The sequence below is a fragment of the Neophocaena asiaeorientalis genome, unplaced genomic scaffold, assembly GCF_003031525.2.
Source record: "Neophocaena asiaeorientalis asiaeorientalis breed wild unplaced genomic scaffold, Neophocaena_asiaeorientalis_V1.1 scaffold204, whole genome shotgun sequence".
NCBI classification, from domain to species: domain Eukaryota; kingdom Metazoa; phylum Chordata; class Mammalia; order Artiodactyla; family Phocoenidae; genus Neophocaena; species Neophocaena asiaeorientalis.
In genome coordinates this window covers 9,478,305-9,492,404 of record NW_020173922.1, presented here as the reverse complement: position 1 = coordinate 9,492,404, position 14,100 = coordinate 9,478,305, and positions in this window count along the sequence as shown.

The following is a 14,100-nucleotide window of genomic DNA, read 5'->3' as shown; positions in this document are numbered from 1 at the left end:
AGAGAACTTTTCATCTGAAAACAGCAGCATACACATTCTTTTCAAGTACACATTGAATGTTCTCCAGGATATGGAGGACACAGAACTAGTCTCAACAAATTTAAGAGGATAGAAATTATTTGAAGCAATATTTCAGACCACAACAGCATGGAACAAGATATCAATTGCAGGAAGAAAAATGGGAAAAGCACAAGCATGTTGAAACTAAACAACATGCTACCAAAAAGTCAATGATGAAATCAAAGAGAAAATCAGGAAATATCTCAAGACCAATGGAAGTGGAAACACAACTTTCTAAAATCTTTGGGACATAGCAAAAGCAGTTCTAAGAGGGAAGTTTATGGCAATACAGGCCTAACTCAAGAAACAAGACAAATCTCAAGTAAACAACTTAATTTACCACCTAAGGAATTAGACAAAGAACAAACAAAACCCAAAGTGAGCAGAAGGAAGGGAATTAATACAGATCAGAGAAGAAATAAATAAAATAGAGATCAATAAAAACAAAAGAAAAGATCAATGACACCAAGAGTTGCTTTTTTAAAAAGATAAACAAAATTGATAAACCTTTATCCAGGCTCACCAAGAAGAAAATAGAGAGGACCCAAATAAACAAAGTAAGAAATGAAAGAGGAGAAATAACTGATATCACAGAGATATGAAAAAATACATAAGAGAATACTGTAAACTGTTATATGCAACAAATTGGACAACCTAGAAGAATATGACAAATTTCTAGAAACATACAAACTTTCAAGTCTGAAGCAGGATGGAATAGACCATGTGAACAGACTACTCCCTAGTAGTGAAATTGATTTTTTAGTTAAAAAAAAAAACAGCAGAAGGGAATTCAAGATGACAGAGTAAGAGAATGTGGAACTCACATTCCCCCATAAACACGTCAAAAATACAGATAGATTTGGAAAAATCCTCATGGAAATCTAACTAGAAACTGGCAAAAGGACTCCAATACAACAAAGCCTGTAAGAAAAGAGGCATATAATTGGGTAGCACAATATGAAAAACATTGGGTCAGGACCTGTGCCAATGGGAGGGGTCTAGGAGGAAAACAAAGATCGCAAGAGTGGACACTTGCCCTGGGGAGTGAGCGGGTCAAGCCACAGACTGGGTTTCCCAATCCTGGAGTGCTCTGCCTAGGAGACAAGAACGCTTGGCTGCTTGGATAGAAAGACTGGAGAAGCCTAGAATCCACTCACGAGGAGTGTGTGGGTACTGGAATGATCCCAGGAAGGGTGAAGAGTGGTCTGCCTAAGCAGGTGCTACCTCATCGCATTCCAAGTCTGAGCCAGGTGAACGCCCCAGTCATGCTTACTCCATGCCACAGCTTGGAACTGGATCTAGGGTGGCCAGGATGTGGGAAAAAATTGATCTAGGGATGCAGAGGTAACCTGGGGATTCAGGGTGAAACCCAGGTGGGGCAGTGGCAGTCACTGTTGGTGCTTACTCAAACAGTGCCCCAGGAGCAGCCTAGACTTCTGACATCCGCAAGTCCCACCACCGCCTTGCTGAGCACCCCAGCTAAGCAAATACTCTGGCCCCACATGCTCCACACCACAGCCTAGCACAAGATCCAGGGTTGCTACAACAGAAGAAAAAATGTGATTCTCCCATTTAAAATTGCATTAAAAAATCCCCTAGGAATAAACTTAACCAAGGAGGTGAATGAAGACCTATATTCTGAAAACTATAAAACACTGATAAAGGAAACTGAAGTTCATTCAAAGAAGAGGAAAGATATCCCATGTTCATGAATTGGAAGAATTAATATTGGTAATATGGCCATATTACCCCAAGCAATTGGCAGATTTAATGCAATCCCTACCAAAGTACCCATGGCATTTTTCACAAAATTAAAACAAGTAAGCCTAAAATGTATATAGAACTACATAAGACCTCAAACTACCAAAGCAATCTTGAGAAAAAAGAACAAAGCTGGAGGTATCACCCTCCCAGATTTAAGACTATACTACAAAGATACATTAATCAAAACAGCATGGTATTGGCACAAAAACAGACACATGAATGAGTGAACAAAATAGAGAACCCAGAAGTAAACCCACACACTTATGGTCAATTAATTTACCACAAAGGAGGCAAGAATATGCAGTGGAAAAAATAGTCTCTTCAATAAGTGGTGCTGGGAAAACCAAATGGCCACATGTAAAACAATGGGAGTAGAACATTCCCTCAGACCATATACAAAAACAAACTCAAAATGGATTAAAATCCTAAATGTAAGACCTGATACCATAAAACTCCTGGCAGAGAACATAGGCAGAACAGTCTTTGACATAAATCGTAGCAATAATTATTTGGATGTGTCCCCTAAGGCAAAACAAAACAAAAACCCAAACAAACTAAAGCAAAAATAAACAAATGGGACTTAATTACACTTAAAAGCTTTTGCCTGGCAAAGGAAATCCAGCAGCAAAACAAAAAGACAACCTATTGAATGGGAAAAAATATTTGCAAATGATGACCAATAAGAGGTTAATATCCAAAATATATAAACAGCCCATACAGCTCAATATTAAAAACAAACAAAAAACAACAACCTGATTAAAAATGAGTAGAAGATCTGAATAGACATTTTTCCAAAGAAGACATATAGATGGCCAACAGGCACATGAAAAGGTACTCAACATCATTCATCATCAGAGAAATGCAAATCAAAACCACAGTGAGATATCACCTAACACCTATCAGAAAATGTCTATGAATAAGAAATGTTGGTGAGGATGTGGATAAAAGGGAATCCATGTACACTGTTGGTATGACTGTATACTGGTGGAGCCACTATGAAAAATATTATGGAGGTTCCCCAAAAAACTAAAAATAGAACTACCATATGATCCAGCAATTCTACTCCTGGGTATATATCTGAAGAAAAGGAAAACACTACTTTGAAAAGATACATGCATTCCAATATTCATAGCACCCCTATTTACAATAGCCAAGATGTGAAACGGACATACTTGTCCATTAACAGATGAATGGATACAGAAGATATAATATATATTGAATACAATGGAAATATTCTGCAATTCACAACAGCGTCGATGGACCTAGAGGGTATTATGCTTAGTGAAATAAATTAGACAGGGAAAGACAAATACTGTACGTTATCACTTATACATGGAATCTGAAAATAAAACAAATGAGTGTTTATAACAGAACACAATCATTGTCTATTTCTTTTAGAAATAGAGAACAAACTATTGATTATCAGAGGGGAGAGGGAAGTGGGGAGGGCCAAGATAGGACTATGGGATTAAGAGATACAAACTACTGTGTAAAAAAAAGAGAAGCAATAAGAATATATTTTACTGCACAGAGAATTATAGCCATTATCTTGTAATAACTTTTAATGGAGTACAATCTCTAAAATATTGAATCACTATTTTGTACACCTGAAATTAATATAATATTGCAAATCAACTATACCTTAATTTTAAAAAGTCATAATTAGCTAGATCTAAACAAACAGGTCTCTAATACTGACAGAGCAAAAGATTTTTGAGAATTATAGATCAAAAAAAATTTTTTTTCCTTCTGTATAGGAGGTGAACTTAATCTCAGGACTTAATAGTCTCAGGATAATTCTTCTCTTTCTCCATGGACATAGAATAAAATTTGTCAGTCCTAAAAATGGATGAAGGTGGAATGAAATCCACATCTTCAAAGCTATCTATAATAATGGTGATATGCACGTTGTGCAAACCCATTAAAATGAATAATGGTGCCCTGATACATCATTCAAGTAATTTTACTATAGGAAATCATTCATCACAAATGCATATAAATCTGGAATTCAATTAATCATCTTATACAATGGGTTAGTCTCTTGCAATTTTTATTCTAATACATTTTTTCTTTGAATAAAATGTAGTTGTCACTGGAAAATATCAAACTACCACTTCTCAACAAATACATATTGATTTGTAATTAAACCCCATAAAATTTATGATGGAACATAAAAAGTAGAAAGCCAAAATCCAATTAAAATTGTGATTGGAAACAATACTGGGTTACTTTTGGGCAGAGTACAACACATTTTGATCTTTAACAAAATGCATTATTAGGGGTTTTAATAACGAAAGTTAACATGAGATTTAATGGTACATTCAGTGAACAGCTGATGGCAAGAAAAGTGTAGCAGACATTAAAAAATTCCAGTGGTGATCTAATACATTTTATTAAAATAGGCATGCTACATGTTGACTTTAAAAATAATATGAAAAAGAGAAGAGATTGCGACTAGAAAAATATATGCTATATTGATGCTGGGAATATACAGCTAGACAATTAGAAACAAACAGAAATAATTATCAAGGTTTTTATTTTTTTTCCTTTTTTTGCAAATGATCAAATGTTACTGCTAAATGAATAACTGATTTAAAATTTTAGTGAGTTGGAGAAATCTAGCAGTGACATTTTATTTTTTCTATTAATGTAACCCTGATGCCAGATGAATTCATTGAACTATACAATTAATTTACAAACAAAAAGTGCACTGACCTCAAGTACAATTGATAAGAAATTCTGACAATGCTACTGTTTGCTTCAATTCTCCTCCTGATCTCCCTAGAATGAACCTAATTCAGATTTCTCTTTTAAAACTGTTCATATAACCAAAATGAAAAATATGAATTCCTCATCTCACAATGCTATTCTTACAACTATCTAGTGCCTTTGATGCACTGATGGAGATCTGAATTAACTAGGCAATACTACTGACACTATGGGAGGTAAGAATTACAACATACATAAGTTTGTATGTTAAATGGCGGGTAGTTATTTCAGTTTCATGTCTTGCTCCAAAAAGACATACTCTGATGCAAGCTCTTGTTTTAAATACCACTCCCGATGAGCCCAGAGAAAGAAGGTATTTAAATTGACTCTGTTCTAAGTATACCAGGTCACAAATAAGCATTACATTCATCCATATCCAATTCTGTCTTCTTCTCAAATTTGTACCTATTATATGAGAAAAGCTGATGCATATCGTATTAGTTTCTTATTGCTACTGTTAACAGATTATCACACATTTAGTGGCTTAAAAAGACACACACTTATTATCTCATAATTCCAGAAGTCAGAAGTCCTAAAATCAAGGTGTAGGTAGGGCTTCATTATATCTGGAGGCTCCAGGGGAAAAGGCATTACCCTGCCTTCTCCAGCTTCTACAGGCTGCCTGAATTCCTCGGCTCATCCCCTTCCTCCATCTTCCAAACCCAGTAGCATAGTATCTTTCTCTCCCCCTCTCTCGCGCTCTCTCGCGCGCGCTCTCTCTCTCTCTCTCTCTCTCTCTCTCTCTCTCTCTCTCTCTCTCTCTCTCTCTCTCCTGCTTCCATTGGCACATCTTCTCTGACTCTTCCCTGTCATCATATTGTCTTCTTTGACTTTGACCCTCCTGCCTCTCTCTTATAAATATTCTCAGGCCCACCAGAATAATCCGGTATCATTTCCCCATATGAAGATCACTAATTTAATCACAGCTGCAAAGTCCCGTTTGCTATAGAAGATAACATATTCACAGGTTCTGGGGATTAGGATATGGACATTTTGGGGGCGGGGGGATTATTCAGCCTACCATAGGTAAATTCGAGATATCCATTTGTTTTGTTTTCACTTTCCTTTTACTTGGAAAAATCTGCTCAAATATTCATTCATTTAGTTTTAGTATCTTCTGGGCAATATCAATACTGCCTTGCCAGAGTGATCCATTAATTAAACAAAATCACATTGCCACTCATATTTGATAAACACTGTGCTAAGTGTGGGAGACACTGTGATGAATATGGCAGACAGATCCATGCTCTCAAGGAGGTTTATAGTATTTTGAGAAAAAGACCCAAGTAAACAGGCAATTGTGTCATAGTTTACTACACCCTTTCAGATTGACAAGAACAGATGCCTAACACAGACTTAAGAAACCAGGGAAGCCTGCATGGAAGAGATGCCATCAAGGTTGAAACCTGAAAGATAAGTACAAAACGGGGATTGTGGGAAGCATTCCAGGCAGAGGGCACAGCATGTGCAGACATATGAGACAAGAGAGAGCAGAGTGCCTTTGAAGATGCACAGCTGGTTCTGGAATGTAGCTAGTGAGGGAGGGAGTGAGAGGAGAGATGGATACGGGGTAGCCAGTGGCCAGCAATGGGGGTCATTAAGAGGTTAAAGGGAGGCCCTGTGTAACTAGGTTTTTACTTTATGAAGAATATTCTGGTTACAGTATGGGAAAACATATTGTAGAAACAAAACAAGATTGGAGGAGGACAGAAAGCAAATTCAAGAGACTTTCTTGCTGGAATAAATTACTTCCCGTAAATGTCTGCAAATTAGTTTTTAGATTATTTCTCCAGTTCTATCTTGAACCACTCTCCTACTCAACATTTACATGACTTTCTTTCTTTCTGTACAGTGCAAACATCTTTCCTGCTTCAGGGCCCTCATGCAAGTTCTTCCCTCTGCTTAGAATACTTTTCTCCCTCTCTTAACTTGGGCAACTTAACGGATCCTTGCGGCTCATTCTTAGAAATCACTCTTTCAAATAAGTCCACGGGGAACTCCCAAATACAGGGAGGTCTTCCGTTATCTACTCCCATAATGTCTGGCACCTCTTCTCTGTGATATTTATAACACTTGCAATTAATTTTTATTGTCTTTTAGCCTCATAGACTGAAAATCACATGAGGCCAAGGTGAGTGAAGTCTTGTTGATGGCAATTTCCAGGGCCTAAATAAGTGCCTTATACTCCATATGCACCCAAAAAGTATTTGCTGAATAAAGAATTTTAAAAATCAGTGAATGAAATGGAACAAACTGGACCACAGACCAATATTGCTTCAGTTAAAATTATGAAATTTGAAGCATAATAAAGTAATATGTGGCTTCTACTGTTAAAATTATTAAATTACAATTTTAAAATGTTTATTAAAGTACAATGTGCAAACATAAAATGCACATATCATAAATGTGTCTCCTGATTGGAGTTTTATAAATTGAATAGACTTATGTAACCAGCATTTAAATAAAAAAATTAAGAATATTTTCAGCCTTCCTGAAACATCCTTCCTACTTCCATTTTGTCACTACCCTACACCTACAAGAGCAACCACTACCCTGACTTTTAACAATATACCTTAGCTTTGCCTGCTTTTTTTCTTTTCCTTTTTTCCTGTAAAAGGAATTATTCTCTCTGTAATTTTTAATATGTCTGTTTTTCCCCCAACATCATTATTTTGCAATTTAACCACACAACCACAGTTTATTTTACATTTTTAAAAACCTTACTGAGGCATAATTCACACACTCTACAATTCAATGGTTTAAAGTATATAATTCAATGATTTTAATAAGTTCACAGGATTGTGTAGCCGTCATCACAATCTACCTTTCGAACATACTTGTCCCTTCAAGATGAAATTCCATTAGCAGTTGCTCCCAAATCCCACTCTGGTTCCAGGCAATCACTAATATACTTTATGCCTCTATAGAAACAAGTTCTTTGCCCGTTATGGACTTTCATATAAATGGAGTCAACACTATATGGTCCTTTGTAACTGTCTACTTTAGCATCCCTTTTTATTGCCAAATATTCTACTGTGTGGAAATTCCACGATTTATCTGTTCATTATTTGGTGAACATCTGGGTTGTTTCCACATTTTGGCTGTTCTGAATAATGCTACTATGTACATTCTTATACAAGATTTTGTGTGGATGTAAGCTTCCAATTTTCTTGGGTATATAACTAGAGAGAGAATTGCTGGATCATGTGATAATTTTATGTTAAATATCTTGAGGGACTGATAGACTGTTTTACAAAGTGACTGCAGCATTTTACATTCCCACCAGCAAAGGATGAGAGTTCTCATTTTTCTTCATCTTTGGCAATATTTATCTGGTTTTTAAAAAATTTTATTTTAGTCATCCTAGTGGGTATAAAGTGGTATCTCATTATAGTTTTGCCTTGCATTTCCTTAATGACTAATAATGTTAAACATCTTTTTAGGTGCTTATCTGCCAATTGTGTATCTTTTTTTGAAGAAATGTCTATTAAATGTACTGCCTGCTTTTGAACTGGAATTTTTTGGCCTTTTTATTACTGAGTTGTAAGAAGATATTCAAATCTCTTATGAAATCTACCATTCACCAATACTGTCTCCAATCCTGAGGACTGTCTTTTCCCTTTCCTTATAGTGTCCATGCTCAGATTATTTTTCCTTGCTTTTTCTTTTAGTCTAAGTACCTAGGGGCTACCCCTGGGTTGATCAAACAAGTCAAGCTTTCTTAAACAGGTAGATTTTCACCCTTTACCATTGGAGGTCTGTGTGGCTTGGGGTCTGCTATAACAGTTCATGAAGTTTGTGTTGTTTTTCCCCATGTTCAGCCAGGGGCTGGTTGAAAGTTCCCTCTCTGATCTCTCTTGAGAGGGTAGAGCCTTCAACATGGACACAGTCTTTCAGACCCCTAGGGGGGAGTGTGATTTTACTTTTAAGCTCAGCTTTCTAGGAGGTGCCCCTGATTCAGAGTAGCTTATTGTTCTATGTTTGCTCAGAGATATAAGCCTAACCTGACAGTGAGGCCTCTGATTCTCTGTGCAGCTTTCAGTTCTGGCCTCTTCCTGCTCTCCCTGTTCCTGTGTGAGTGCAGCCCCGATAGCCTCCCTGACCCCTAAAGTTTGCTGCGATTCCATGAGAGTTATTCTTAGCTTTATATTTCCCTGGTACTGTCTGTTAAACTTCTAGATGCCCTGCTGTTTTCTTGTGTCAAGGAGCCAACATCCTCCTCTTAATGCCTTTCTGCCAAGACTACAATGTTTTTGGACGACACGTTTAGTCAGAGTTCTCAACACTCCACTACAGGTCGAGTCAGCCCTCTCAGGTAGAAATAGGGAGCTCTTATTCCTTATGGCCCGACTTTTATTCTGGGAATAAACCCAGTACCCCTGCATCAGAGCTGGGAGAGAATTGCTTTCCGGGAGTGACACCCACTTTTCCTGGAGGTGAACACCGTGGGTGATGGAAGCCCCTGGATGTCTCAGCTTTACCTCCCACTGTGGAACTTTTACCCTGTAAGCAAGTCGGGACGGGGCAATCAGGGCCCATTATTCTTGGCCTAATGTACCGGGACAGAGCTTCTGTCTTACAAGTGAGAGCTGGGTTGGGGAAAGTAGACCTGATCACCTCTGCCATGCCTTCTGGAAATAAACCTTCTGCAACATAGCACTGGGTGGGGATCAGGAAGGGTGGCAGCCTTCCTTCCCCTCCCAGGTTGAAACTGTAGCCTCACACTACAGTGAGTGTGACAGGGAGGAGAGTGAGCTCAGGTCTTCCTGGCTTGACCTGCCTGGAATACAGTACCTGGGGTGAGGTTTCCAAAACACTACCTGGGGAACATAAGGAAATGGCTCAAATGCCATGGAATGATTGTTCTGAGATTTAGTAGATTTTCATGAGTGAATTTTATTTTTCATTTGCTGTGTGCCCTTAGTATATTTTACTGAGAACATAAGTGATTTTTTTAAAATAAGTTTTATCGATAAAATTGTTGTTTTGTTGGGAGAGGGCCCATCCATCTCCTTCATCATTCTGAAATTCCTGCTCTATCCCTGTCCTCTGTAGTTTGCTTATACTCACTGTTGTTTACTCAGTGTTATATAGTAACTTGTTATTCCACTGGGTATTTGTAGAAAATTTGTTTATGCACTGTATACTGATAGACATTTAGGTAAGCTTCCCATCTATGGTATTGTAAACACACTGCTGTTACAGTGTACTGTCTCTTGGTGAAAGCACAGACACATTTCTGTTGGATATTTACAGAGAAGTGGAATTGCTTGTCTTATGTTATGTGCACGTTTAGCATTAGCATATACTGCTGAATAGTTTTCCAGAGTCCTCACACCAGTTTACACTCCTACCAGAAGTTTCGGAAAACTCTGGATGCTTCCTGTCGTCATTGATACTTTTTATTGTTTTGCTATTTTTGCCTATTCAGTTTAGTGTGTTTGTAGTCAAGTATCACACTGTGGCTTTAATTTATACTCCTCTGATGACTAACAAAGTTGATCGCATCTTCATATTTTCCTTGAAAAGTTGAATTGTTCTCTTTGTGAATTATCTGTATGAGATTTTTTTAACCTAATTTTCTATTGGGTTGTCTGTCTTGCTAATTGATTTGTACAAGCTCTTTACGTATTATGAATGCCCTATTATTTGTAAAAAGAAGAGGAAATGCATGAACAATGAGTCTGATAGATGTATTGTGAGATAATGTTAAGAAAATCTCACTTTGTCCCAGCTTACCCTTCCCCCTCCCCATGTCCTCAAGTCCATTCTCTAGTAGGTCTGCGCCTTTATTCCCATCCTGCCTGTAGGTTCTTCATGACCATTCTTTTTTCTTTTAGATTCCATATATATGTGTTAGCATACGGTATTTGTTTTTCTCTTATATACACTACCAAATATAAAACCGATAGCTAGTGGGAAGCAGCCACATAGCACAAGGAGATCAGCTTGGTGCTTTGCGACCACCTAGAGGGGTGGGATAGGGAGGGTTGGAGGGAGGGAGACGCAAGAGGGAAGACATATGGGGATATATGTATAGCTGATTCACTTTGTTATAAAGCAGAAACTAACACATCATTGTAAAGCAATTATACTCCAATAAAGATGTTAAAAATAATCTCAAGTCTAAGAGGTGACTTAAAAAAAAAAGAGTTGGTAGGTGGGGTTAAAAAAATAAGTGAGGGGCTTCCCTGGTGGCGTAGCGGTTGAGAGTCCGCCTGCCGATGCAGGGGACACGGGTTCGTGCCCCGGTCCGGGAAGATCCCACATGCCGCGGAGCGGCCGGGCCCGTGAGCCATGGCCGCTGAGCCTGCGCGTCCGGAGCCTGTGCTCCGCAACGGGAGAGGCCACAGCAGTGAGAGGCCCGGGTACCGCAAAAAAAAAAAAAAAAGTGAGGCATTTTAGAAGTTGAAAAATACTCTCAAGTTAAATGGTTGTTATTTATAGTCATTTAGGGTCTCAGATACTACTGAAGATTGGATGAATCTCTACTCGAAAACTCCTGTAACAATAAGCCATAATTTTCAATGAGTTCTGGGCACTATGCTAAATGCTTTGCATTCATCACATTTAATGCTTCCAATCCTTTAGGGAAGATTCTATTAAGTCCATTCTAAAGGGAAGAAAGTGAGGCAAATTCGTCCAAGATCACACACTGGGACTAAGGACTGCTGACACCATAATCTGAGTAATACGAAACTACAGAAGAAGACAAATCAGTATTCCAAATATACAGAACCATTGATGAACAAAAGATATTTAAGAGATAGAAAATAGGTCTTAAAAGAAAATGTTAAGGGCTTCCCTGGTGGCACAGTGGTTGAGAGCCCGCCTGCCGACGCAGGGGACACGGGTTCGTGCCCTGGTCCGGGAAGATCCCCCATGCCGCGGAGCGGCTGGGCCCGTGAGCCATGGCCGCTGAGCCTGTGCATCCGGAGCCTGTGCTCCACAACGGGAGAGGCCACAACAGTGAGAGGCCCGCGTACCACAAAAAAAATAAAAATAAAAAAAATAAAGTTGGTATTCCACAATAGAAACAGGGAAACTCATGCTAACATTTTAATTTTTCTTTACTTAAAACAACATTGAAAAGTAAATAAAAACACCATGGCAAGTTGAGAAAGAAGTTGCCAATGACAGGTAAAAAGCTTCATATTTTAGTACCTTTAACAGAAACTTTTCCTGCTTTTAGAACAAGGGCCCTCGTGTTGTATATTTTGCACTGGGTCCTGCCAATTATGTAGTCAGTCTTGCCCAAGACTCCTGCTTGGTGATCAAATTGCCATTCCAGCCAGCAGGGTCTCCTAGTTAAGAGACTTCTGGCTTCAATGCCCCTTCTCTCTGTCCCACACAGATCAAGTGCTGATTTAACACATTATGTTATAAAGAGAAAATTTATCTGAACAAGGATCTGTCTTAGACTATCACAACGAGACTAAAGGTAGTGCAACAATCTTGCTATTTTGGTACTCTCAGGTTATTGGCTAAATTGCCATGTAATTTAGAGGCTGCTCTATAAAAGCTAAAAGTATTTTATTAATTTTGCCTTCCACGTATAGTTGCATGAAATGCAGGAAAGGCTCAATAAAGGGTTAATGAATACATGAGGAATTTGTAGGAAGTGACATTGTGAGGTGATTATTAAGGATTTCTTTAGAATCAGCCAGACCACTAAGCAATTCTCTTAAAAAGTTTTTTTTTTTCCTACGTTGCATTGGCTAATGAGTGTAATACAACATCAGAATTATGGAAGAGGCAACAATGCAGTCAACTTAGGTGTCAGAATCATATGGGCTTGCTCCATCAATCTTTGGATATAAGAGTTTGGTTAAATCACTTATCTAAGTGAAAGTTTTGTCATCTGGGAGGAGATCAAGATGATGGAGTAAGAGAACCTGGAGCTTACTTACCCCCACAAACACTTCAAAAATACATGTATATGAGAGGCAAATCTCACTGAAAACTAACTGGAAACTGGCAGAAAGACTTCTGTACAACAAAGGCAATAAGAAAGATACACACTAATTGGGTAGGACAGGAAGAAGAGGGACCAGGTCAGGACCTGTGCCCCAGAGAGAGGACTCAGAGGAAAAGGGAGATTGCAGGGGTGGACACCCACACTGGGGAAAGAGTGGGTTGAGTCACAGAGTGGCCATCCTAGTCGCGGGGTCCTATGTGCACGAGACAAGCCCCCTTGGCTGGTTGGAAGAGCACTGGGAGAGATAGAAAGTCTGGAGAAGCCTGGACTCCACTCAGGACGAGCACTTGTGTACTGGCTTGCCCCCAGGTAGGGAGGAGAGAGGTCTGCTCCAGCGGCTGCCAGGTTTCCCACAGCCACCTTCCCCTGCACCCTAGACTGAGCTGAGCGAATGCTCTGACCTTGCTCACTCCATACCACAGTGCAGCACTGGACCTGGGGCAGCCACGACCAGGGAAAAGACATGACTGGAGATGCAGAGGTGACCCGATCCTGGGGCGGAGTCTGAGTGGGGCAGTGGTGGCCGCTGCTGGTGCTTTCTCAAGCAGCGCCCTAGAGGCTACCTAGATTTCTGATGATACACATTCTGCCATAGCTCATCCCCGATACACGAATAGAAACTGTTCTGAACAGTTTCACAACAGAGTGGGAGTTGGCAGAGGCTGGGGATAGTCATGAGCTGTGAGAGACAAAGGGGTCTTGCTCCTGAGGCAGGGCTGAGAGAGGTCGTCTCTAGCGGCTGCCCGGTCTCCTGAGACTGGCTCACCATGTGCCCCAGCTAAAGCTGAGCAAATGCTCTGGATAGGCTCACTCCATGCCGTGGTATAGCAGTGGATCCAGGCCAGCCAGGTTCAGGGAAAAGGCTTGACCTTGGGATGCAGAGGTGACTCGGTTCCAGGGCACAGCCCAGCTGGAGCAGCAGTGGCCATTGTTGTCAGTAACTCAAGCAGCGCCCCAGAGGCAGCCCAGATTTCTGATGGCAGCTACTGTGCCACAGGTCACACCCCTCCCTATACACACAGAGAAACCACACAGGACCCACCTTCCCTGAGGAACAGTTCCACAACAGGGCAGGAGCTGGCAGAGGCTGGGGGCAGCAATCAGCTGTAAGAGACAAAGGGGTCTTGCCCCCAAGGCAGGACAGAGAGGTCTGCCCTAGTAGCTGCTGGGTTTCCCATGACCGCCTCACTGCATGATCTAGCCCAAGCTGAGCGAATGCTCCAGCCTGCTCAGTCCACACTGCAGTGCAGCACTAGATCTGGGGCAGCCATGACCATTGAAAAGACTCAACAGTGGGCTGTGTCTGAGTAGAGCTACAGATGCCTACACAGGCAGCACATCTGATTTCTGTATGCACGTGGGCCCACTTGCTTCATCACTCCACTCCTCTGGGGTAAAGTCCTGGTGTGAGGAGCAAAAAACCACACACTTAAAGGGAACAGAGCCAGCTTGAGTGCAACCCTCAGGGCTTCTGCTCTAACCACTTGGGATCAGACCCCAACCCTGAAAGGGCAGTGATAGCCACTGAG